The sequence below is a fragment of the Triturus cristatus genome, chromosome 6 (assembly GCF_964204655.1).
Source record: "Triturus cristatus chromosome 6, aTriCri1.1, whole genome shotgun sequence".
Lineage (NCBI taxonomy): Eukaryota > Metazoa > Chordata > Amphibia > Caudata > Salamandridae > Triturus > Triturus cristatus.
In genome coordinates, this window is record NC_140589.1 from 8,428,873 (window position 1) to 8,456,367 (window position 27,495).

Consider the following 27,495-nt stretch of genomic DNA (forward strand, 5'->3'; position numbering starts at 1 on the left):
CCCGCTTGGCAGAGGACAACAGTGCTTGGTGGGGCGCCTCGAGACTTCACGGCTCACCTCGATGTGGATGGAAGGAGGGGCGGCTCGGGGGTGATTTTAGCGGCGCAGCGCTGTCGGCATCGTCCAGAAGCGGCGAACTTGGGTGTCGTCGATCCTCGCAGTGGACTCTACGGCTCGGGGGCCACAGAGGCTCGGGGCTTGGAATCAGACAGTCCTTCCTTACGGTGCGAGCTGTGGCTCGAGGGGGCAGCAGTTTACTTTATTCAGGCCAGGCGGGGCAGACCGTCGCGGTGCTCACAGCAGCACAGTCGGGCAGAGGTCACGTTGCTCGGCGAGATGGGGGCACACAGGTTCTCTGGAGTCAGCGTTCGCAAGTCACCAGCAGCAGCTTCCTTTCTTCCAGGGAGGGGTAGCGCCCACTGTTCCTGGGGCGCAGTTCAGGGGGCAAGTTCACTCTCTACTACTCACTCCTACACACTCAACTACACACTCTCTCAACTACTCTACTCTCGCTCTACTACTCACTCTACTACTCTCTACTGCTCACTCTCTACTACCTCTCTACTACACCCTACTACTCATTACTCACTCTACTCTCCACACTACTCACTCTACCACTCACTCTCTACCTCTCATAAATACAAGCATATGCATGCATACATATATGCATACATATGCATTTAATGTAAATAAAAGTTTGAAAAACACAAATAAAGGCGAAGCTAAAAAGCCGCCGAATTACAAACAGAATTGCTTTAACTTAAACAAGGGTGAGACCTATTGCATTTTCAATGCTTGTTATATATGTACCAGTGGCGTAACAATAGGCCTAGCTATGCGGGGGGTACGAGATGTACATTTACAGCGATTACAGGACAGGCTGCCGGCGAAGATTCTTGAGCAGCCCTTCCTCACGAGCAGCCATCCCTGCACTGGGCAGGGGGAGGGGCGGTGCCCCTGCGCCAGAGACAGCAGTGAGACCCCCACTCACCACTGTCCAGCAAATTACCAGCAGACAACCCGACAGTAGAAAGCAATTACTCCCCCTCCTCCACATCATCTGTGGGATGAAGCCCTCTCCATTTCCAAGCATACGATGCATTTAATGAGACTTCTGTCGCTACATCTGTCCCCGAAGCCTAGCGCTTGAGTTCATCTCACCATACGAGGCCCCGGACAATCTGGAGCATGAAAGGGGCGCGCGCACTGGCAGTCTGGGCTATAGGGATTTCACAGCTGACATGAGAGGCTAGCAGGGTTGGGGCAGGATCAGTCTAAATCTGTCAAGCATCCCAGCGACAACCGTGATCCTAGACACTCTCCTCCTCCCCACCCATCACATCACTGTGCAGGAAAGCAAAATTACCCCTTGAAGAGAACAAGCACAGCCATTCTCCCAGTAAAGAAAATAGTGCTCACACACTAATTAAAAGAATTAGAAATTCTAGACTGATTTCTAGAAATACCGAGTGCACTACGTAATGCCCCAAAGGGGCGTACTCTCATATTTTTAATTACCAACAACAAGTTTTCAAAACATTTGTGAACAAAATATTATCAAATTCAAACACAGTCCTTTGTACAGTGTATCAAAATTCAATGAAAAACACTAATAGATATAAACTTCAAGTGGATGAATGAAGTCTTCTGCCTTTATTCTTTGATGAATGCAGATAGCTCCTCGTTTAAAATCAACAGAACGTTGGTTGTAGTCAGCAATATTACATTCTTTAAACTCCACAAATCAACAAAAAATCCCAATGCATTTTGGGCTGTAGAATGAGCCCTTCATCAGGGGAATCTACAAGTATAAACAATAATCATGTATGATTTACACATATAGAAAATAACTACAATGAAATGCTTTACAAGTTGTGGACACAAAAGAAGTCAGGGGTTTACGAATTTTGATATTTAGTTAGCAGACAAAGAAAGAATCCACGTGAAAAGCTACAGGTTAAGGCCCACCACCAAAAGAAAACTGAAGATTCATAGAAATCAACACCCGTGTATATTTAACAAATACGTTCTAATTCTAATCTCCAGTGACTCAGAAGCGTACTTTTAGATTACTGAAGTACGTGGATTCAAATACAAATGCGTTGAATCAATCTGTACACAATTTATATGGTTGTAACAAGACTGTCCTCGTCTTTAATTGTCTGTAATCCGAAAAGCACTATGTCAATAAAAGGTGCCGCTGACCAAAACTATACATATCAATGAGCAACCTGCTCCCACAACTTCTCAGTCTCTAGTGAGTGAACCAGCAATCGCTGGCCCAAGCATTTCTAAAGTTTCTTTTTTAGAGACAGGTCCAGCATCAAATCAACCGCCTACACCAACACCAACTTCACTAGACAAACCCGTCGAGGTCATAGATTCGGCAAAAACAGGGTCCACGAGACGAGGGAGGAGACACTAGTGGTGAACATTTCCTCTAAAGTTTTAACTCCAAAACAAATTTCAGTTTTGAATAAAGGTTGCTCTTTCGTTCCTACGTACCTTGGGAAGAGTTTAGAGTCTCAAGTAGACTTCTATAAATTCATCAGAAAGCTTCGGCTTCGATATTTTTTTTCAACTATTGAGACCACTTCAGATTCAGTTCAAGAGGACGGTTACCTTGAATTCAAACCAAAGAGCTCTTTCGTTCCACCTTTTTCACACAAAACTATTGATTTGTTTGAAAACTTGGTAAAACAAGATCTTGCTAAAATTTCATTTTCTAAGCCCATATCACTTAATCTATCTAAAGGTGAAAAAATGGCATTGAATTCTTTGAAACGCAACACCACTTTACACTTCACTAAGGCAGACAAAGGTGGGGCGTTAGTTGTTATGGATCTTAATCATTACGAACGAAAAATTCTGTTGATGTTACAAGATTCCACCACTTACATTCAATTGACTGAAGATCCTACGGTTTCTTTTGCTTCCTTACTTGATTCTATTCTACAGCATGCTGTTGATATGCTATGGATTAGTAATAAAACTAGGGAGTTTTTGTTTACACGATTTCCACGTAGACCTTCTCTTTACATGCTACCTAAAATTCATAAAAATGTTGTAGATCCCCCGTTGAGACCAATTGTCTCCGGGTGTGGGTCACTACATGATCCATTGGGACGCTATTTAGATACATTTTTTCAGCCTATAGTGCAGTCAAGTCCACCGTATCTTCAAGACACCACTCATTTACTTAACATTCTTGATGACATTAAGATACCTAAATCATCAGAGATTCTGTTGTGTACAATTGACGTTGTGTCATTGTACACTTTTATTCCTCACAATGAGGGCATTGATGCAACTGAATGGGCCTTACTGAGGCATGACCCCATAAGGGCTCACAAAGTGTTTTTAGTTGAACTTCTGCATTTTTGCTTGTACCATAGCTATTTCCAATGGAAGGGTCAATTTTATCTTCAAGCTAATGGTACGTCCATGGGCTTTTCTGGGGCGCCCAGCTATGCCAACATCTTTATGCTCAAATTCGAATCTGAAAACATTCTTTCTGATCCACTCTGGTCGTCTAGGCTCATTTTATATCGTCGTTTCATTGACGATATTTTGATTATATGGCATGGATCAAGACATGAAATTGAATTGCAAATTCATAAAGTTAATGAGATTAACCGGAGAATTCAATTTACTTATCTCATTGAGTCTCATAGCATTGCTTATCTTGATGTTGTATTAAATAGATTGGGAGATATCATTGAAACATCCGTATTTAAAAAACCGACTGATCGCAATAACGCCTTGCAATATCAAAGTTTTCACCCATGGTCATTGAAAAGACACCTACCATTTTCTCAATTTTTAAGAATCAGACGTATCTCTTCTAATCAGGAGTCATGCGTGCAGACCATTCAAGATTCCAAAAACAAGTTTTTAGCAAGGGGTTATCCTTTGAAAGTAATTAATGAAGCCGAAACAAGAGCATTGATGAAAAGTCGTGATGCTTTATTACAAAAGCAAGACAAGCCACCAGGACCTAATCGTGAAGTATATGTATCTACTTTTTCCACTAACTCTGATTCTGTTAAAAAAAAAGTATTCTATTAAGATGGGATGTGCTGCAAACAGAATCTGACTTCAAAGGAATCTTTTCTGAGCCACCTCTGTTTGCATATAAAAGATCTAGTAATCTTAAGGAAATTTTGAGTCGCACCACATTCAGTTCTGACATTGCTTATAGAGGCATGACGAAATGCATGAATTGCTCTCACTGCAACAATGCCATTATTGGCAGGTATGTTACACACCCTTGGACTGGGAAAAAGATTAAGCTGAATTTTGATGCGAATTGTAACAGTCCCCATGTGATTTACTTGATCAAATGTCCTTGTGATTTGTATTATGTGGGCAAAACGGAGAGGGCTCTACGTATTCGTATCACCGAACATAAGAGTAGAATACGTACTAAAACTACAAGCTCACCTTTAGCATTGCACTGGTCAGAGAAGAAGCACTCTATTGCTCAATTGAGATTCTGTGTTTTGGAAAAAGTTGTACCATGTCCAGACAAGGATATGACGAAACTCTTGTTACAACGCGAATCCTATTGGATTTGGTTTTTGCAAACCTTACTTCCAAAGGGGTTAAATGACACATTTGAATTGGCATGCTTTCTTTAAAAACTTTTTCATGGTTTTTTCTTACTGCGCATTATTCACATCACTTAGTGAGGAGTTGTTAATAGCTCACTTCAAGTTGATATTGTGTTGTTCATGTATTCTGTAACAAAGCTGATACTGTGATGAAGATGCACTTTGTAACAAAGTTGACATTGTGATATTTGACTTTTTATTTAGAGTTTTTTTATCAGGCATTTTCTTTTAGGTCTCTTATTTCTTTTCATCTCAAACTTTATTGTTTTTGCTTAAGGTCGTCTCTTGACACTCTTCGATTTTTATTTTCTCGTGGTGGTGGTTTTCCTGTTCCAATATGGCGGCTGTTTTACAGCTTGCTCCTGAGGTTGAGTGTTGCATGACTTTTGGTATGGACTGGTGGCCTGTAAATTGGATTATCCACGTAGTCCTGTTTTTATGTTTGTTTCGCTGCACGGCTTTAAAACACGTAATCACTCAGTGGTTCTCAAGCCAGAAACCCGGCGTGTTTGTTCGCGGAGTCGACTCTGTACTCAGATCTTGCTGGTAAGCGTGATTTTGTTAACGTTATCCGAAGTTAGTTCGAGGATTGATATCCCTTTGAAACCTTGGCTTTGAGGCAAGCAATTTAATTTTACTTTTTTTTTTTTGCTACAGATATTTTGGTTGGGAATTCGTTTGACGCTTACGACAGGTGTTGGGAATTCATTCTTAACGCTACGATAGGCTGCTTGTTGGTAAGAGGATCTTGTTGCTCATTGATATGTATAGTTTTGGTCAGCGGCACCTTTTATTGACATAGTGCTTTTCGGATTACAGACAATTAAAGACGAGGACAGTCTTGTTACAACCACATAAATTGTGTACAGATTGATTCAACGCATTTGTATTTGAATCCACCTACTTCAGTAATCTAAAAGGTACGCTTCTGAGTCACTGGAGATTAGTATAAGAACTTATTTGTTAAATATACACGGGTGTTGATTTCTATGAATCTTCAGTTTTCTTTTGGTGGTGGGCCTTAACCTGTAGCTTTTCACGGTGGATTCTTTCTTTGTCTGCTAACTAAATATCATAATTCGTAAACCCCTGACTTCTTTTGTGTCCACAACTTGTAAAGCATTTCATTGTAGTTATTTTCTATATGTGTAAATCATACATGATTGTTTATACTTGTAGATTCCCCTGATAAAGGGCTCATTCTACAGCCCAAAATGCATTGGGATTTTTTGTTGATTTGTGGAGTTTAAAGAATGTAATATTGCTGACTACAAGCAACGTTCTGTTGATTTTAAACGAGGAGCTATCTGCATTCATCAAAGAATAAAGGCAGAAGACTTCATTCATCCACTTGAAGTTTATTTCGATTAGTGTTTTCATTGAATTTTGATACACTGTACAAAGGACTGTGTTTGAATTTGATAATATTTTGTTCACAAATGTTTTGAAAACTTGTTGTTGGTAATTAAAAATATGAGAGTACGCCCCTTTGGGGCATTACGCAGTGCACTCGGTATTTCTAGACATCAGTCTAGAATTTCTAATTTTTTTGTTTAAGTCAGGTGGCTGGCAGTGCCACTTAACCTGGTGCACACATCATTGATTATTGTTAGTTTAATATTGTGAGAAAATTTTAAAATTGATTAAACTGTTTAAACGAGTGCATACCTAGCTGCTCTATTTCTATAGTTCACACACTAATTAAAGCATTCTGTATAATGCCGCTGGTAAAAGATCAAATCCCGGTGGGCGGGGCCAAAAGGAGACAAGGCGGCAACAAGGAGGGACTAAGAAGCCTACTTTACAATCAGAAGCCAGCGTTTTGCATGCAAGAGGACGCCAGCGAATTAGATAGCTGGGGGCGGGGCTTCAACTCCGCCTCCGAGAGCTTCGGAATCTATATTGATTCCAAGAAGCACTCGAATAACAAGAGCAGCTCATGCACTGCTTTCGCCAACCGAGACCTAAAAACAAAGGTTACAGGTTATGACCTCACATATTACATCACCCATGACATGGTCAGTGACATCACTGATGACTTCTCAAATTACATCACTGATGACATCATCCAGTGAGAGTTAGTGCTTTGTAAAGTTTCTCAAACTTAAAGTGACATACTAAGGTACTACAAAGTTAAATTACTATACTTTGTAAACTACTACTGAGTGATATTACTTCTAACATATGATACATGGGGCTGTGTGACTGTGTATTCGTATGCGAGTGGCTGTATGGGTGTGTGAGTGGCTGTGAGAGTAGGACTGATAGTGTGGGTGTGTGAGTGGGGGTCTGTGGTTCTATGAGTCTATAGCTGGGTGTGTGAATGGTTGCATGGGTGTGTGAGTGAGTGTTTAGTGACTATGAAAGAGTGGGTGTCTGAATGGCTGTATGAGTGAGAGGTTTGATGTGTAAGTAGCTGTTTGGGTGAGTGAGTAGCTGTTTGAGTTGGTGTTTGGTGGAGTTGGTGTGTGAGTGGCTGTATTGGAGAGTGAGTGTTTGTGTGATTGGCTGTATGGGTGTGTGAGTGGTTGTATGGATGTGTGAATGGGTATGCAAGTGGTTCTGTGGGTGGGTGAGTGGTTGTATGGGTGGGTGAGTGAATGGCTGTGGTGCAAGGTTATATGGGTGAGTGTGTGGCTGTGTGAGTGAGTTCTTGTGTGAGTAGCTGTGTGGCTGTATGAGTAGGTGTTTGAGTAGCTCTATGGATGAGTGAGTGTGTGAGAGTGTAGTTGTATGGGAGTGGGAATGGATATGTGAGTGGTTGTGTTGGTGTGTGAGTGGTTGTATGGGAGGCTGTATGGTGGTGTGAGTGGGTATGTGAGTAGTTCTGTGGCTGGTGTCATCAGTGATGTCATTTGAGATGTAATGAGTGATGTCACTGACCATGTCATGAGTGATGTAATATGCGAGTCATAAGCAGTGCATTGTGGCGGTGTAAGTTAAAGTTAGCTCGGGTAACTTTAACTGATGATTTTCACTGGTTTTGTACAAGTGAAATTGGAGCCTAACTAGAACGTCCCTGTAACATTTGTTTTTTTCAGTGAATTTCTACGTTTAAATAAAATCCTAACAGCAACCAGTCACCTGCGAGAGTGGGGGTGTAAATTGCTGTATGGGTCTGTGAATGAGTGTATGAGTGTTTTGGTGGGTGCGCGAGTATGTGGCTGTGAGTGTCTGTATGGGTCTGTGAGTGGGTGTGGGAGGAGCTGTATGGGTTGGTGGCTGTGTGTGAGTGGCTGTATGGATCTGTGAGTGGGTGTCTTTGTGGGTGGGTGTCTAAGTGGGTGTGCAAGAGCCTGTGTGGGTCTGAGAGGGTCTGTGAGCGGGTGTGAGTCCCAGTGTAGGTCTGTGATTGGGTGTGTGAGTGATGCTATGGATTTTGGGTAATTGCATACTTTTGTTTTTTTAAAAGGGAGACCCACGGACTCTGCCCTCATCAGGAGACAAGATAGAAACAACTCATCACAGTTGCTACCCACCAGATTGTGCTCCAATAGATCAATGATCAATTCACCTCCATTAAGGATTTCATATTGTTTTTCAACATGGAATACGAGAGGAAGCAGAACTGCTTTGCATTCGCGAAGCTCAAGAAGTTAGGATCATTTGTGCTTTACAGAAGTGGAGCTTCAACTGGGGCACCTGCTATGTTTAGATTTGTAAGTGCTTCCCATAAAGGTTTAATTTTTGTGATCTCTTGACGACGATTCATGTTAACACAACAAACTACAAACAGGAGAATCTTCATCAAACAGAGGTACTTCCTCTGAACTATAAGTAAGCGCTTCTTTGTTTGGTGGAGATGTCCTCATTCTTCGGAATCAAGAAGTGATCACCAAAATTGGTGGGAAATGCACTAAGGAACCTTTTGGTTTGCTGCCCATCATACTGGCAAAAGACAGGAAAAGCTTTGCATACTACACGGTGGACGGGGTGGGGCAAAATGGGTGAGACTTCCAGGTGATTTTGCATACTCGCAGTAAATTAAATGGAGAAACATGGACTCTGCTCGCACCAGGAAAAGCCAAGAAAGAACCCACTCATCAGTCACTACAGAGCATTGCTCCCACACATAGGGAGCAGCACTGCTGCTCCCTGCACGTTAGAGAAATGTTTTCATCTGATTTCCTGACAGTTTGACAGTGGATAGGAAAATAGATGAAAACTCCACTCCCAGCGAGCAGGAGAAGTTTTCCTGCTCCCACTCACTGGGAGTAGACTTACTGTTTGCTTCTGCTTGGTGGGGGTTGTCGAAGCTCCCACCAAGCACTAGCAAACAGCTAAGTCCCAATGGTGGGCACCCCGGGACATAGTGAGCCGGCTCTGGGGAGCGGCAGTCCACAGGACCATTAATGGCTCCAGAATGGGGGCTGCGCTGTCCCCTCCTTTCATTTGCAAGGGCCTGGACCGGTGTGAAGGTTCGGAGAGTGTTGGAGGAATATATATATATATTTTTTCTGCAGGAGTTTGTTGTAGGTCTACCATCCTTTATTGAGGACACTGGCGACTTTCTCAGTAAATAAAAAAATGTTAACTGGGAAACGGACTGCTACTTGATAGTTATGGAAATAACTTCCTTATATACAAGTATCCATCACAGTGAGGATATCAAGGCAGTACATTACTTTTTGGGACAACGTGATATCAATTTTTATGAGCATAACAAAATAATCGCCATGTTTGATATATGCTTAAAAATAACTTCTCTCTCTTTAACAAACAAGCCTACCAACTACTACGAGGAGTTGCGATGGGGGCATGCTTCTCTCGCAGCTATGCATGTTTACATGTAGGCTGGTGGGAGGAGCATGTCCTCAGAGCGCAACACAAGCATTTGTATGAGACACATAGCCAACATTGGTGGAGGATTATAGACTATGTCTGAGTATTATGGAAAGGTTCCAAAACATCTGCTATGGAATTTATAAACATAATCAATACGAACACACACAATTTAGAGTTTACTGCCAATACAAATAATACCAATGTCAGGGGTGTGGAATTTTTATAAAATATCTACTTGTCCATGGGGCAGTTTGCTTCATAAATCTACTTGTCCTGTAACAAAATCCACTTGTCCCTTTAGTGCCATGCAATGTGGTGACAAATTATGGCAGCAATCTCATTATAGAAGAGCTCCGGGATAGCCTCTCTGATTATGCCAGGGCTCCTTCCATAGTAGGGTTTGAATACTAGCAATTCCCTTATGTTGCCACGTTTCAGCAGATCTACATACTAGCGCTGAAGGTAAGCATCAGTTCCAGGGTTGGAATGCCCTTTTGAGTCTGTGCAAACATACTAATTTGCATATTTTAAGGGTTTTTACCAACTATTCTCTAATCTTTTCCCATACTGAGAAAGGTTGGAAATTTACTCCTGACAATGGCAGACGTAAAACTTCTTTCAGGGTTGGGGAGAAAATGGTTGGAGGGAAAGTGAACTTGCAAACACTCAGATTTTCGCATGAGCACATCTACACCTGCATATTAGCTCATGCTAAAATAGAGTTCACAAATATTTTCTAGGAGTACCATTTCTTGGCCTACTTCTGTAAAGTCTTGTGAATTCATGAAAGTCATATATCTGCACTTCATGCAAGGACATGAGTGCACTTTTGAGACTTTATTTAATAATTGGGCCCCTGATTAGGTCTGGCGTTAACCACGACATTTTGTGTATATTAAAATTCTGTCTCTCTCTCTGTCGGCCAGCTTCACTGTGAGTGACAGCATTCTGTTCTTTCACAAGGAGCATAATCGACCCATAGTCATTTTGTTCAGTGCCAGGAACTACTGTTGCAATGTGTGCATTTTGAGATCAAAACAATTTTTGCTTTTGCCAATGGTTGTTATAATGAGGGCCCGGTAGCTCCCACACCAATAAGGTTTTACAAAAAACATGCCAAAACAAGTCACACATTGACAAAACCAAAAGGCTGACCAACAATTTCAGACCTATTGGCTTTACCAAATGCTTGTTTATTTTTGTTTCCCATAATCTTATTAAAACTGGTTTACACTGATTTTCCATTATGAATATTTTTGGGAAACACTAGCATACAGCAACACATTTGACTAAATGATGCTGCAGGAAAATGGTACCTAAAATGTTACAGTATAGCAAAATGGTTCTTGCGTTTTTTTTGTGAACGTTTTATTTTGAAAGCAAAGAATAATCAATCTTGCTTTCAAGCTCCTGCATATATTTGCATCTAATCAGAGAGCATTCTGGGAGCAGTATGCATAGCCTCATATTGCTAAATATTGAAAACGTGTGTACACATTTTTATACTGGACCCACTGTCAGTAGTACAGTCTGAACTTACAATATGTACCTCGATTACTCACCATAATAATAAAGGTTTTGCATTAATGAACCATAAATACAAGTGTGAACAGCATTAACACATGGACACAAATATTACCTTAACTGCAGGCAAAGCCTTTCCCCGATCCATAACATGGCTTTGTCAACTGGCAGCCAAAGGGTTTGTGCTGTAGGGGTTTGGGCCTACTTGTCCCAAGGACAAAATACACATGGAAACTTGTTGCCCTTGACCCCAAACAATATGTCCTGGGCGTCGGGCTATAGGAATTCCACATCCCTGCAATGTGGAGTTCTTAGATGTAGAATTCTATATTGAAGGAAGGCAAGTTCACACTAAACTGCATAGAAAGAGTACGGCGGGGAACTCCACTCTACATTCTAGGAGCTCACACCCCAAACACTTGATCCGCAGCATCCCCTATGGAAATTTGCCAAAATGAGGCAATTCAGTGCTTTAAACAAGAGGTGTACAGAAAGAGGAGAGAGAAGTGCATAAAGAAGCAAAGAGGTGCCCAAAGAGGCAAGAGGGGTACAGAAAGAGGCAAGAGGGGTACAGAAAGAGGCAAGAGCAGGGCAGAAAGAGACAAGAGCAGGGCAGAAAGAGACAAGAGCAGGGCAGAAAGAGGCAAGAGCAGGGCAGAAAGAGGCAAGAGCAGGGCAGAAAGAGGCAAGAGCAGGGCAGAAAGAGGCAAGAGCAGGGCAGAAAGAGGCAAGAGCAGGGCAGAAAGAGGCAAGAGATGTGCAGAAAAAGGAAGGGTGCAGAAAGAAGCAAGTGAGGTGCAGAAAGAGGTAAGAGAGGTGCAGAAAGAGGGAAGAGAGGTGCAGAAAGAGGGAAGAGAGGTGAGGGAAGAGAGGTGCAGAAAGAGGGAACAGAGGTGCAGAAAACAGCAAGAGAGGTGCACAAAGAGTGGAGAGGTGCACAAAGAGGAAAAAGGGGTACAAAAAGAGGCAAGAGGGGTGTAGAAAGAAGCAAGAGAAGTGCAGAAAGAAGCAACAGAGTTGCTTAAAGAAGCAAGAGAGGTCCACAAACAGGCAAGAAAGGTACAGATCGGGGGAACAGGGATGCAGACAGAGGTAAGAGGGATACAGAAATATACACAAGAGGTGCAGAAAGAAGCAAGAGCAGGGCAGAAAGAAGGAAGAGAGGTGGAGAAATAGGGAAGAGGGGTGCAGAAAGAGGCATGAGGGATGCAGAAATTTGCAAAAGCGGTGCAGAAAGAAGCAGGAGAAGTGCAGAAAGAACCAAGAGAGATGCAAAAAGAGGCAAAACGGGTGTAGAAATAGGTAGGAGAGGTGCAGAAAGAAGCAACTGAGGTGCTGAAAGAGGCGCGAAGGGTGCAGAAAGAGTCAAGAGAAGTGCAGAAAGAGGCAAGAGAAATGCAGAAAGAGGCAAGTGAGGTGCAGAAAAGAGAAAGAAGTGCAGAAAAGAGAAAGAAGTGCAGAAAGAGGAAAGAGAAAAGCAGAAAGAGGCAAGTGAGGTGCAGAAAAGAGAAAGAAGTGCAGAAAGAGGAAAGAGAAAAGCAGAAAGAGGCAAGTGAGGTGCAGAAAGAGGCAAGTGAGGTGCAGAAAGAGGCAAGTGAGGTGCAGAAAGAGGCAAGTGAGGTGCAGAAAGAGGCAAGTGAGGTGCAGAAAGAGGCAAGTGAGGTGCAGAAAGAGGCAAGTGAGGTGCAGAAAGAGGCAAGTGAGGTGCAGAAAGAGGCAAGTGAGGTGCAGAAAGAGGCAAGTGAGGTGCAGAAAGAGGCAAGTGCAGAAAGAGGCAAGTGCAGAAAGAGGCAAGTGCAGAAAGAGGCAAGTGCAGAAAGAGGCAAGTGCAGAAAGAGGCAAGTGCAGAAAGAGGCAAGTGCAGAAAGAGGCAAGTGCAGAAAGAGGCAAGTGCAGAAAGAGGCAAGTGCAGAGTGGAGGAGCGAGCGGTGTGAGCGGAGCAGCGCGGGCCGGGCCAGAGGCTAAAGCTGCCGAAGCCGCAAAGAGTGTTGGTGCCTTCCTCTGTGCCCCACGACTCTGCCTTGCTGCCTAACCCCGTGCCTCGCCCCGCACTGGGACACGGGACACGAGACACGGTGGCCACGGTGGTTTGTAGCTTGAGCGGAGTGACGAGCACAAGTGGGGCAGTAGACACAGAAACACGGAGTGAGGACCTGCGGCTCCCGTGACCAGAGAGGAAGCAGCAGTGGGGAGTGGTGAGAGGTGTGAAAACGATCTGACAGCAGTAACCAGCAGCATCAACCAACAGTGAGCAGGCAGCTAACAGGGAGCAGTCAGCAGACACAGGAGTAGGGACAAGGAAAGAGAGCGTGGTCACCGTTAGGGGTGACTGCGAAGTGTGTGCCCAGTGATTCTGTGGAGCGGGCCAGCTAGGCTGGGTGCGGCTTGCAGCTCAGCAGCGAGCCCTGCTCTCTTCCTCCTGCCTCCTGCCTCCCAGCCTGCTTGTGCCGCTCGTGCCACCTACGCTGCCTACGCAGACAAGTTCGAAGGCCAAAGCCGGAGCTTTTGGCTTTCTGTAACTTACATGGTCACCTGGACACAGCGAAGCATGCAATCAGGGGAGCAGAGGGGCACGGCCCCACTAAGGGAAAAGAAGCAGAGAGCAGTGCACGGGACACTGACTGTAGACACAGATCAGATACTTGACCTGCCGCAAAACTTACCAGAAAGCACTACAGTCAACACCCTCCATCCGCTCAAACTGGAAGCTGGACCGGCTGGCTACAAGTCATTTGGCATGCAACCAAAAATAACCTCCAAATTTACCTTTCTGAAAGACGCAGGGTCAGCCGTCTTCTCTAGTAATATGAGAATCAAGGGCTTATCTGTTCCTTTGAGCCCCATCGTGACCATCTGCAAGGGTAGCCCTGACGCTAACATCAAGCTTGGTAATTTGGCAAATTACACACCCATAGATACCAGTAATTTCGAGGAGCCAGATATGCCCCACGGGGGGGGAAGGGAAGATCCTAATACTACCACGTTGGGCAATCTTGGGGTCCTACCAGTCGCCCCGGCTAAAGAATGGCGAATCAAAACCAAGAACACATCAATTCCCCCAGAGACAATGAACAACCTTTTAGCCACTCTTGCAGTCATTCACCCTGCCAGCTCAGGCCTCATGTCTGAGCTTATTAATTCACCAACAACGCTCGGCATACAAGGCCGTTTTAGCGCTAAAACAGAAGGAAGCGTCGAAATTTCCGCCAACATACCGTATATACCGCAAGCGTATCCATCACAATGCGGGGACGGTGGAAGTGAGCTCGCTCAGTGCTCACCTCAGGGGCAGGGTCGGCTCATGCCTACGCCATACGCTGAGGATGTTTGCATCCCGGAGAGAAATCTCTCCTTTATTCAATCAAAAGAACAGGAAAACATGCTTTCATCATATGGGGAAGACGCACCTAACCACCCCACGCCTTCACCGGTCCCAAAAGGCGGGGGGGAAGGAGGAGGAATTTAAACAAGGATCGGTATGGGCCACAGCTCTGGACATTCTACAAAGGTCAGCCGATGTCATGACATACCAAGCTAATAAAATGGACATACAAATCAGCCTACAAAATGCACTGGCGGTGTACGTCGCTAACAGATGATAAAATTACAAATCTAAACAATCTGATTAGATGGGCTAAAGCAGATGCTGACCCTCCGCTACAAGGCTGCGACTGCTCACCAATAATAGGCAAACAAAGTACGCTCCTGGAGATGATGGCAAAGCTGGTGGTGGACTTAAAAGAAATCACCAATCCAAAGCCTTTCCCTTCAAGCAAAGGAGTTGGTGCTACAATCCCCGCCAACAACGTCAAGGAGGTGATAAACCCAGAGGCTGGAGGGGTCGAGGCAAGGGCTATGCCATTGCCCCCGGAAACACCGGCCACAAGCAGCGAAAGGATCAACCAACAAAAGTCCCCAGTTGCTGGAAAAGTAGAGTCCACTTCACCACCTCCATTAGACCAGGAAACGGAGGATTTCAACTGTAAGGGAAAAAGGCAAAGAAAGCGAAAGGGACGTAACAAGATCCGCCGTATTACGCATTACTCGAGCCTTGACCCACTCTTCAACACTCACACACGAGCAGCCTCGACTGGACATAAGGATTCAAACAGAACAGACAAGGTAGCTAAGGAACCGGAGAACCCAACGATCTCATCTGGCAATGTCAAAAAGCAACAGACTGGTTCTCTACCCCTTAAAGAGGAGAAGGCTGTCGCCGGGGAAAACACTGAGCCCACGGGAAAAAGAGGAAAACCAGGGCCATCTGTCAACAACCAACTGCAACTCTCGGACCCTACATCTTTGCCTTGGGTAGAGGGCCCAAAGCGCACCTGGAATACAGATTATTTAGGCAGCACCAAATCACCTAATCAGGCTCAAGCCAGCAGCCGGCAAACAGAACACTTGGGTAGCATCATTTCACCCAATCAGATTCAAGATAGCGAGGCGCAAAACGGCCGTGGTGCAGTCCAAAAGAGCCCTAGAGTACCAAACAGGTTTGCTCCTCCATCAGTTCAAAAAGCAACTAAGGATGCAGCCCCCGGAACCCCCGCAGGAAACCTCTCTATGCACTGCTTGCTGGGGACAGAGACTCTGGCTGGGCTTCCAGAGGTACCCTCTGGACAGGGATCTCTCTACAGGGAACTGAGCCAAAGAAACCTTACTAACGGCGATCCAGAGAACATCCACTCTGCAATCAAATATGAAGGCCTTCAGACCACTAGGTCATCTCAAGCAACTACAACTTTCACTCTGTTTTATCCAGAGTACAAGTCCAAAGGCAGCTGTGACATACTAAATCGTGGGAATATTATGAAACTGATAGAAGCCATAGGCCTGTCAAACTAAGTTACATCACAAGAATTTACCAAGGTCACCTGGCGCTCTGCAGAGGTATCAAACAAAATCTTGAGGCACATGGAAACCTTTAAACAGTGGGGCATTTCCATGACCCCTGGTAAGGAACCAGGCTACCCACACGTTCTTCATAACATCCGGGCCGCGGAGCGCCCATGCGCAGGACCAAAAACTGTCTACTCGGTCCTGAGAAGTGCCCTGGGCAAGACCCCCACCTCCAGCTCAAAAAAAGTAAGCGACGGTCATCACATCCAAAATACAGGACCGGAACAGGACTGCACTTGGTCATGGTTGGCGGGGTCACTAAATTCAACTAGACTGTTACGTTGACAAAATAACGGCCAAAAGGCTCAAGAAGGCAGCCCACTAAAGTTATGTTCTTGGAACATAAACGGGCTAGCAAACAAACTGGGGATGAGGCCACGGTCTCCTACTTACGATCCTTCAAGATTATTCTATTACAAGAGAAATGGCTTGTGGAGCCGCAGCACCTTGAAGGGTTTAAAATTCATCACTTTCCAGCAATTAAAACGAAATAGCCCTGACGATGCAGCGGCAGGCTAGCCATCTATATATCGGCTAACAGCGCAATTACTTCATGGGATCTAGTATGTTGCTCCCAGGTTCTTCAGATAGTGGGTATCTCACTCAGAACTTACAACGGTCAGTCTAGGACCGTAATTCTATTGAACGTGTATATTCGTCCTAACTCAGCATCTAGGCTATCCCTATCTGATGAGGTGAAAGCGACAGTATTAAATATGAGATCTGGGTTCCCGAATGCAAACATCATATTATGTGGAGATTTCAACATGTGGCTGATGTCTGACCTACAAAAGAACAAGGTAATTAAGTTGCAGGAAAGTGACTGGGCCCTACCACCGGAGGATCGTCCTGGATGGTGCAAGGAGGACCCAATGCAATTTGGAACATCTTGGCCTTAGAGCCCTCAACTGGCATTTTCTTCCCAATAAGCCGCATGGTCACTCATTCCTAACAAAAATTGGCGCATCTCTGATCGACTACTCTTATGTCAGCCTTTCCCTCTTGAATCATGTCTTTGGCAATAGATTAGAAAGCGATCACAGCTCAAGAAATATTCCTCAGCATTAGGCTGATGCAACATGATCAGGCAGTGGCACAAGCCTTTGAAAGTTCCACTATTAACTTAAAACGCATTAAGTGTTCGATTAATGATCCCCAGCTCCTAGCGACGGAAGCAAAGCACTTGATCGGAAATACCAGCTGGACAACGAAGGACCCAATTTCAATTTCAAATAATCTTTATTCGGTTATTAAAAATAGCCATAAAAGATACATATTATACAATCGGGCCTTATAAAACACAATATTCCATACATTAATAAATAATTCATGTTAAAACAAACAATTTAAAAAGCAGGCATTCCCTGTCTTCCTTAAGCTGCAGAGCTATACACTTAATCTCTACTCCTTTCTTAATTTTCATTCCTTTATTACTGCTCATTTATAGTGCCATCGACCCCAATTACTCCTCTCCCCTAGTTTTCCTCAGCTTGACTGCCAGGCGCAAAAAATGTACCATGCTGAACAATGTAAAAGGCTCAGCAGCGAGCTTCAGAAACAGGAGGGCCACTTTGGCCTGTTCAAAATTTGCACGTTTAAGTAATGTTTTTAAAAACAATGAGCGTGGGTAAGAATAGTAGGGGCACAATAAAACAAAGTGCAGGGTGTCTTGCGGAGATCTAAGATCGCAGCCGCAACACCCTTTTGTGCTTATGTCATGTACATAACCTGCCGGGACAGCCAAAATATGGTGTAGCAAGTCTAATCTAAATCTAGACATTAAGTATCTATCGTGTCTATTGTACATTTTTGCTAAATAAAATTCCATGCCCGGCTGAGTTTTGATGAGCTGGTGTGATCTTACTGTACTTTTAGACCCCTCTTTTATGTCTCTAGTCCTAGCCAAGTACTGCCTGCAGGCTTTCTTTATGCTGCCCTTATCATTTTTGGCCAATGTGCTTGGCTCGTTAAAGAACTTTTCATAACCCAGCCTGGTCAGAACATCCCTTACGTATCTTAGCCATGGTATTTTAATCCACTTATCCCCTTTCATACAATCCTGTATAATTGATCTACTCAGGGTGGCCTCTGGGTTAGTCCATATTTTTACCCAACAGGAAATAGGGTTAGCTGCAACGTGATCCGTAAGGTGATCCATACCCAGCTCCTCGTGGGCAACATACAAGGAGACGCTTATGGGGACTTGCAGAAGCCTTTTTAGGAATTTATCTTCTTCTTTTTGAATATTCCCCATATCACGAAAGCCCCAAACCTCGCTCCCATAGAGGATCTTTGAGCAGCAAACAGAGCTATATAACTGGGTGATTTCGTGCGGGGACCAGCGACCAAGTCTTGTTGCGAAATTCATAATGGATCCCACAGCACTCGGGAACTGACTACATTTCAGGCTTACCAGGGGTTTGAAGCTAAGTTCTTGGTCAAAGACAATCCCTAAGTAATTAAAAGTTTTTACTTTTTCCAATGTATGGGTGTCTATTGAGAAGCTATAGTTCTTAACCGGTTTTTTGCCTACTTCCATGACATACGACTTGGATAAATTGGGCACTAAATCTAGGTCCGCCATAAACCTGACAAATCCATTTATAAGCAACTGCAGGCTCCTTCCTGTGCGGGCCAGAAGTACCGCATCATCTGCGTAAAGGAGGACTGGTATGCTTCTCCTACCTATACAAGGGCAGTCTGCGTCCAGCCCCCCCGTGCTTTGTCTAGCCCATTTACATATAATGTGAATAAAAAAGGGGCCAGGATACAGCCTTGCCGCACCCCTCCCCGACAGTGAAACTCCTCCGTCAGGTCGCCCTCATCTGTAAATCTCACCCGTGCCGTAGTTTCAAAATGGAGTGATTGGAGTATTCGTAACAGTCCCTGGTCTATGCCCATCTCAGCCAGCATCTCCCACAGCTTCCTTCTGCTTACGCAGTCAAAGGCTGCTGAGAGGTCCATAAACGCTAAGTACACAGTGCCTTCCCTGGCCAGAGTGTATTTGGCCACTAGATGGTAGAGGTTAAGGCACTGGTCTGATGTTGAACGCCCACTCCTAAACCCATACTGGAGATCTGTAATGATGTTATATTCTTTAGCCCAATCCAAAAGACGATTAAGAATGACTCTCCCCATAATTTTCGCCGTGACATCTATAAGGGATATTGGGCGATAACATTGGGGGTCATTTCTATTCCCCTTTTTGAAAATTGGAACAATGACTGCCGTGGACCATGATCTCGGCATGCCCTCCCGACAGGCAGCATTTAGTACCCTAGCCAGTATTGGTGCCCACAATTCCACCTGGCTTTTGAACAGGTCTGGTGGTATCCCATCAGGTCCAGGCGCTTTTCTTAACGTCAGGCCTTCTATACCAAGTTTCACTTCTCCCACCGTGAATGGTGTACACTCGCCCTCGGTTAATTCCAGAGTTTGAGATTGCAACGTCTCTGGATTGCCCCGGTTGTATAGTTTGGAGAAGTGTGCTACCCATTCTTCCGGTAGGATATGGGATACTACCTGGGGCTTGTTTGAATCTTGGAAGCAAGGATCATTTATTGTTTTCCAAAAGCTTGTCATGTCACGATGCTCGGCTGCTTCTTTTAGTGACTCCCAAGCTTGAGATTGAAGGCAATACTTCCTTCTACTAATTGCTTTTTTATATTGGTTCCTGCATTCCATGATTGCACCTCTATCCCTTGGGGCTATCTTGAGTACCTGCTTCAGATTCCTATGTGCCTTCGAGCATTCTTTATCGAACCATCTTGGGCCAGGGTCTGTCTGCTTATTCATCTTACGCCTTAAGAGGCTATCAATCTGTTGGGCAGTGCCCTCAAATGGTGTAATCAGATCGCTCCCCTCAATGTTACTATCTAGGCATTTCCACATATTACTGTCCTTCTCTGCCAGGAGCGCTCTATGTAATGCCAGTCCATCAATCTTGCACCATTTAATCCTCCTGCCCTGGTCCATTGCCTTATATTGTCCCCACTGAAGTCTTTTATCTATTTTGGCACACTGATCTAGGGTCTTTATTGTTAATTCAAGGGGATTATGGTCGCTAAAGATGCTAGGGACTATCTCAAAGTGACTGACTCTGCCAGCTAGAGCATGGGAAACAAAGATATAGTCAATGATGGAATCGCAACCCCGCCCCTTAAATGATGGCGTCATTGAGACTAATGCACCATTCCTGACTAAGTCCATTGTATGTGTTAGTGCAAATTTACCTAAAATCATGCTTAGTGCCGTGCCTTCTCTAGAGTGCTCAACATGCCAGCCTTTTGTAGAAGGACAGGCGTCCCATGAGCCTCCTTCCCATTTCAAATGTGGGCATGGGTGAGTATTAAAATCCCCCACTAAAATTATCCTGACGCTGGGATCTCCCACCTCATTCAGTCCAGAGATTCTCTGCTCTAGTTCCGTCAAGTTGGACATTGATTGTCCTGCATTATAAAAATTTATAAAAATAACCTTAAGGCCCTTTGCAATGTATCTTAAGCCCTGGAGGCATTCAGAATCCCATCCTAGGTCTTGCCAACTCCCTTGCAGTGATAATGCCGCATACAGAATTAGTCCTCCCTTGGCTCGTCCCATGGGTGATTTGCGTGCCGGGGTATGAAACAACTTATAGCCCTCCAAGAACAGGCCACTGCAATCCGTTTCCCAAGTTTCCTGTAGGAAAATAATATCATATCCCTTAATAAAAAACTTTGCCATTCCTGGTTTGCCACTTTGGATGCAAGCCCCGCGGTGTTCCAGGACAGCAACCTTAACTCAGAGATTATGCGTGCCCTACCATCTGTGTCGTCTCTGGTCATCCCTTGTGTTATATTCATCTCCAGGCTTATTTCTTGCGGGTCTATATCTCCCACCACCCTAGCCTGCCTGGAAGGGATATCAATGTTGGCATCCTGACTATTAGGTCCTATTTTACTTTTTATTTTCCCTTCATTTCTTACCACTTCATATACTCTCTCCCTCACTTGATTTCCAACACTCCCCAGTCAGTCCTGTTCATCCAGGGCGGAATAGTCAGTGAGGGCGGCAAATCTATTTGGGGCTAAGTATATATTGTCCCATCTATTTTTCATGGGTGTTCTTGACCCTTGCCGGATCTTGCCAGGATCACGGGCACTATCCCTGTAGAAGTAATGCAAAGGGAGCATCCTTACACACGACCCTCTCTCACTTTCCCCGTGCCGATTATCTAGGAGTTCTCTTACTAATCCCTGTGATCTTAAGTTTACAATTATACAGTCACCGGGGAACTTTTTCTCTCCTCGGCCAATCCAGGCTATCCTCCTGGCCATGAGGATGTGGTCATGTTGGAAACGAATAACTGGTATGTTATTTTTAATCCAGTGTGCTGCTTTATTTATCAAGGTGCTAGTCGATTCCTCTACTCCCTTACTCAGTCCCGGGACTCCTACTAGTACCACTGCGTATGGGCTGGAGGCTGGGGGTAGATCTAATATAGGAAGCCCTGGGGTGGCCTGCATGCAATCTACGCGGTCTATCCCGCTATGCTTAGTATGTTCCCTATGTTTCGGGCCGCCAACTCTAGTCTCAGGTTGGGTGTCAGAATCATCCCGGGTTTCCCCATTCCAGTTCTTATTCCCCCTATTGCCAGTATTAGCTCCCTGTGCTACTTTACTACGCCCTACTTGTTCGCCTCCCCTTTTAGCTGGCTCCTTGTTTTTACAATTCAACGCTGTACTACCCTCCTCCCTCTCCTGCCCGGGGTCTCTAACCTGTTGTGGCTGGGTTCGGGACGCAAGTTTGTTTATAGTCCCTTCCATATTTGTTATTTTCGCCATTACTGGCTCTAGCAAACGCTGTATAAGCAGTTCCATTTTATTTTCTAGCTCTATTATAATTTGTTGGGTCCCACATGGTCCGTTTTCAAGGCCACATCTAAAGCACCCTGCTTTCTCCAAATTTTTAATACTGCCTTTAAGTGGTTTGGCAACTCCCTTCTGCCTAGCTGTGTTAGAGCGCGTGCAACATTTTGAGCCACCCCCCGCTGAGGACCCCGTTCCTATTTTTTGGGTCTTTGTGCGTGTGGTTACATCTTCCCCCAAGCCCTGTTCCAGGTCAGTCTCAACTTCTACTTGGTGAATGGTGGGCTCCTCCCTTATGGCTCCCCCCTTCCTCGCTCCCTGTGATATTATTGACTGTAAACTTTCTCTATCCTGTGGGCTGGATGCGGCACCTTGGTTGTCATTTATTGACCCTATCCTATCTGGACTTGTTATGTCGCCCTGTAAGTTATGGGCTGTAGTTAATGATAAATTAATAATATCAGCTTGGGTATACTGCTCCGAAATAGACTTATTTGAATCTGCCGGAGCACCAGGCGTTACGCAAGCTGCTATATTGCCCAACGAGGATCTTTTTGTTGCTAATTGGGGGTCCAGGGACAATCTGCGCTCAGCCAATTGGATCTTATGTATTAATACTGATTCGGCTCTAGTAATAAAGGCATCCAATGTCCCTTTCACTCCTCCCCCTGCCCTCGTTTTAGCAATCTTGTTTTTAACCATGGTAACCCGATCTTATATGTATTCTTCAGTCCCTCTGTTTATAGGGTTAAACTATAAATCAGGCAAATATTCTGGCTGTTACGCACCGCAGCCTTCTATATTGGTGTCAACGTGTAGTCCGGCCGGGTGTTCAATGTTCAATGACCAACAGGCCACAAAATCAATACGCGCCAAAATTTCTCCCCAGTGCCTGTGTCCACAGTCAGATTGCAAACTACAAATGTCACAATACACAGGCGACGCAAAATACCTCTGTTACAGGCTCAGCCCCTGGTGCTCGCTTCAAGGTGTATGGGACGTGGCCCAGCCCGGCCTCCGTCGGCCCCGGATGGCCACAGACGGCCCGCCCTCTGCCCGGGCTCAGCCCGGCGCCGCCCGCGCGCGTCCCGCGACGCGAAGGAAGCACTCTTTTAAAGCGCCTCCGGGCGCGCTGGAAAGCGGAAGGTGTCAGCCCCCAAAGGATCACGGGAGCTGTAGTCTCCCCCAACGGCGGCCAAAGGTGAAGTATGGCAGCGGGGGAGACGCACAGCGTAGGCAGCCCGTCGAAGTTTCACTGCCCTGGCCCCAAATGCAGAAAAATCAGGTAGGATGTTGCCTCCGATGCTGGTGTGTAGAAAATGCGGCCCCCGCTCTGCCAAGGAAGCACTCTTTTAAAGCGCCTCCGGGCGCGCTGGAAAGCGGAAGGTGTCAGCCCCCAAAGGATCACGGGAGCTGTAGTCTCCCCCAACGGCGGCCAAAGGTGAAGTATGGCAGCGGGGGAGACGCACAGCGTAGGCAGCCCGTCGAAGTTTCACTGCCCTGGCCCCAAATGCAGAAAAATCAGGTAGGTAGTTGCCTCCGATGCTGGTGTGTAGAAAATGCGGCCCCCGCTCTGCCAAGGAAGCACTCTTTTAAAGCGCCTCCGGGCGCGCTGGAAAGCGGAAGGTGTCAGCCCCCAAAGGATCACGGGAGCTGTAGTCTCCCCCAACGGTGGCCAAAGGTGAAGTATGGCAGCGGGGGAGACGCACAGTGTAGGCAGCCCGTCGAAGTTTCACTGCCCTGGCCCCAAATGCAGAAAAATCAGGTAGGATGTTGCCTCCGATGCTGGTGTGTAGAAAATGCGGCCCCCAATCGCAAACTGGAAACGTTTCTCAAGGAATGTGATAGCCAGGCACGCAAAACCGACACAGCACACAAAAGTGACCGGGTCCCAACAGCAGACCCCTGGGACCATGTGATACGATCGGCAAAACGCAGCATGAACCGGCTATGGCGGAAACTTATAAGGAAGCCAATAGACCCACTGATAATAACCAAATTAAGAGATACCTGAAACTACTTGAAGGCCGCTAAACGGGAACAACGAAGGGCTTATTGGAATTCCTTCTGGGCCAGACTATACCATGACATAAGGTCAAACAACTCTGCGAGGTTTTGGCACACTATAAACAGTTCAGGGGCAGAGTCCCCAAAGTTGCCTCGTCTAATATACTGGAATCTGAGTGGTACCTTTTCCTGTACAGTCATTTTAATGACCCACAAGACTACATCCATAATCAGGTTACTGGTACAGAGGGCAGCAATGCTCCGGAAGCTCAACCTTGGATGGAGGGCAATCCACCTCTAGAGCATTTCTACAAAGCGCCAATAATCGAAAAGCAAATTGATAGTTACAATCAGGGTACTGGCGTAGAGTGCACCAAAGGCCCGGAGGTCCAAATCCAAAAGCAGATTCAAAAGGGACGGAAAAATGGGGCCCCAGGACTAGGAGGCATCCCTCCAGCCCTGTTTAAGGAGGATCCTGCTTTCTGGGCTTATCAGCTAGCTCCACTCTATTCTACCATCCTAGAAATGAACATCATTCCGCCCTCATGGCAAGGATCAATCCACGTCCCAATTTTTGAAGGAGGAGACAAAAAATCCCCAGGCAACTATCGGTTGGTTGCCTTAATCAACAACGAAGCAAAGTATTTTGCAGGGATACTGCTAAACTCACTTCGGGTATGGGCCGAGGCATGCTGAATAATTCCACCAAACCAAACCGGATTTACAACCAATACTGGCACTACGGTCAATCTTATGGCACTTTCCTGTTTAATTGACCAAGCATAGATCAGTACCAGCCCGATTTATATGGGGTTTATTGATAACAAATCGGCGTTTGACAAGGTCAACAGGTCAAAGCTGTGGCAGAAGCTTTTCTCACTGAACATTCCAAACAGCTTACTGAGAGCTGTGCAGCTTTTGCATCAGGACACATGGGTCAGGATCAAGATTGGAGACGACTCCAGACTGTCACGACCAATTTCGACAACGCAAGGCCTTAAGGAAGGGTGCATTTTGGCCCCAACATTTTTTTTTACTTATTTTTAATCTGCTCTCCCGGAAGCCCTGAATCTAACTAACTCGCACTCACCCAACCTAGGTAGTCTCCACCTGTCAAAGTTATTGTATGCCGATGACGTGGTTCTTTTAAGCCACACAAAGATCGGTCTACAACGGCTCCTGGATGCAAATAGCAATGGGCTTCAGATCAATAATAAGAAAACCAAAATCCTGGCGGTTCGCTCAAGAAGGCCCAAGAAGCTGGTATGGGTCTTAAACTCGGAAAGAATTGAAGAAACCAACTGCCACAAATACTTAGGAGTCTTCTTCAATAATAACGGAAGATACAAGAGTCAACTGGGTGAACAAAAAAAAGAAAGGAACAGTGTTAGCATTTGCACTCCGTTCCATTCACAAGAAATTATTTGGCCCAACCTTTGCTCCAACACTTCAAGCGGCCCAGGTAAAAGTCATTCCAACTCTAACGTATGGAAGTGAGGTGCTAAAAGGACTAGACTGTGGCCAACTAGATAAAATAGTTGCAAAAATTATTAGAACGACCTTCCAGCTACCGTCCCACACTTCGCCGGCACAAATTAGGCTGGAAATCGGCATCTGCAAACAATCAATGGGCAGAATGATGAGTTTTTTAATGAGCTGTCATAAGCGGAGGTCGTCAAAGGAGGGCAACCTAGTGCACCACTTATGGGCCCAGCTGAACACAAGACGATGGCTAGCGGTGTACCGCTATTTGTCCTGCGGGCTCAGCACCCTCGGCCTGAGCGAGCTTTGGGACTTACATATAAGCCAAAATTAATTCAAGAAGCTAGCAAAAATCAGTGCGAAAAGGCTTTCCTCAGCAGAAGACAGGGCTAACCTCGCAGTCACGGTTGGATGACTCTCAAGACATATTAACAGCTGAAACCTCAGAGTTACTCAACTCTCACCTTCAGTGCACGCACCAAGCTCTGCTTTTTAAAATTGAGAATGGGGGTGATCCCATTGACTTGCCATCTTCCCAACTGGAAAAGAGACTGTGCCCTGGAAACATGCCGGCTTTGCAGCCAATATAGGGAAGACCTACTGCATGTACTGTGTTTATGTCCTAACCTCTTGAAGGAAAGAAGGGCTCTTCTACGCAGGGGCTGGCTCGACAAGGAGGTCAGATCGTTTAGAGGCGCAGTGTTGGCCTGCTTTGATCCCCGGAACACCATCCTAAATTGTGCACTGGTTAGGTTCATGGACCGCGCTGCAAAAAAACTAGTGGATGGGATCTGCTCAACGCTTCCTCGGCCTGAGACTCAGACCCCTTGTTCATCGCAATAGCTGTTGGACAACCTCCTCTTGCGGAGCAGTCAGGCACATGAACAGTTTGTCGAAAAAACAAAACAAAATGGCCATCGTTAGGGGAGCAGCTCATAGGTTAGCTAAATCCGGGTCTCAAGCGCTACTTAAACTAGGACTACAGTTTTTCTTTAAGGGAACACCATTATAGGATTTATGGACAGAGCACTTACAAGAGAGTTTTATAAGTTGGGATGTTAGGTGCTTTTATCTACAGGAACCAGGTTTAAAAAAATCAAATTTAAATACTGTAACATTTTTATTTGCTGTTGTTTGCAAAGGTTTTAACAAATCATGCAATAAAGTTTCTACTTTATTATTAAAGGTGCAGAAAGAGGCAAGAGAAGTGCAGAAAGAGGCAAGAGAAGTGCAGAAAGAGGCAAGTGAGGTGCAGAGGCAAGTGAGGTGCAGACAGAGGCAAGTGAGGTGCAGACAGAGGCAAGTGAGGTGCAGACAGAGGCAAGTGAGGTGCAGACAGAGGCAAGTGAGGTGCAGACAGAGGCAAGTGAGGTGCAGACAGAGGCAAGTGAGGTGCAGACAGAGGCAAGTGAGGTGCAGACAGAGGCAAGTGAGGTGCAGACAGAGGCAAGTGAGGTGCAGACAGAGGCAAGTGAGGTGCAGACAGAGGCAAGTGAGGTGCAGACAGAGGCAAGAGAGGTGCACACAGAGGCAAGAGAGGTGCACACAGAGGCAAGAGAGGTGCACACAGAGGCAAGAGAGGTGCACACAGAGGCAAGAGAGGTGCACACAGAGGCAAGAGAAGTGCAGAAACAGGCAAGATATGTGCACAAAAAGGCAAGAGAAGCACCGAAAGAAGGAACAGAAGCGCAGAAAAAGCCAGAAGAAGCGCAGAAAGACGCAAGAGAAGTGGATAAAGAGCCAAGAGAAGCACCGAAAGAAGGAACAGAAGTGCAGAAAGAGGAAATAGAAGCGCAGAAAGAAGCCAAGAGAAGTGCAGAAAGAGGCAGGAGAAGTGCAGAAAGAGGCAAGAGAAGTGCAGAAAGAGGCAAGAGAAGTGCAGAAAGAGGCAAGAGAAGTGCAGAAAGAGGCAAGAGAAACAGAAAAACAAGAGAAGCGCAGAAAGAGGCAAGTGAGGTGCGGTAAGAGGTACAGAAAGAGGCAAGAGGTACAAAAGAGGCAAGTAAGATGCAAAAAGAGGCAAGTGAGATGCAAAAAGAGGCAAGGGAGGTGCACAAAGAGGCAAGAGAGGTGCAGAAAAAGGCATGTGAGGTGCAGAAAGAGGCATGAGAGGTACAGATAGGGTAAGTGGGGTACAGACAGATGCAAAAGAAGCGCAGAAAGAGGCAAGAGAAGCGCAGAAAGAAGCAAGAGTGATTTGCGCACCATTAGTACCAATTTAATCCCACATTTAGCAATAAGCAACAGTTGACCATTTCAGCTTTGTAAAGGACCTTCCCTCACTCTAACATTTGTTGCTGCATTTTTGGTAACGTTTGAGCTCTTTCAGCTAGAAA

General features: G+C 45.4%; 1 protein-coding gene across 2 annotated transcripts in view; it reads right to left on the bottom strand.

The window, feature by feature from the left end:
* Positions 1-27,495, bottom strand: part of LOC146813628 (uncharacterized) — a 109,693-nt gene that overhangs the window by 25,090 nt on the left and 57,108 nt on the right. The gene's annotated exons all lie outside the window — the stretch shown is intronic.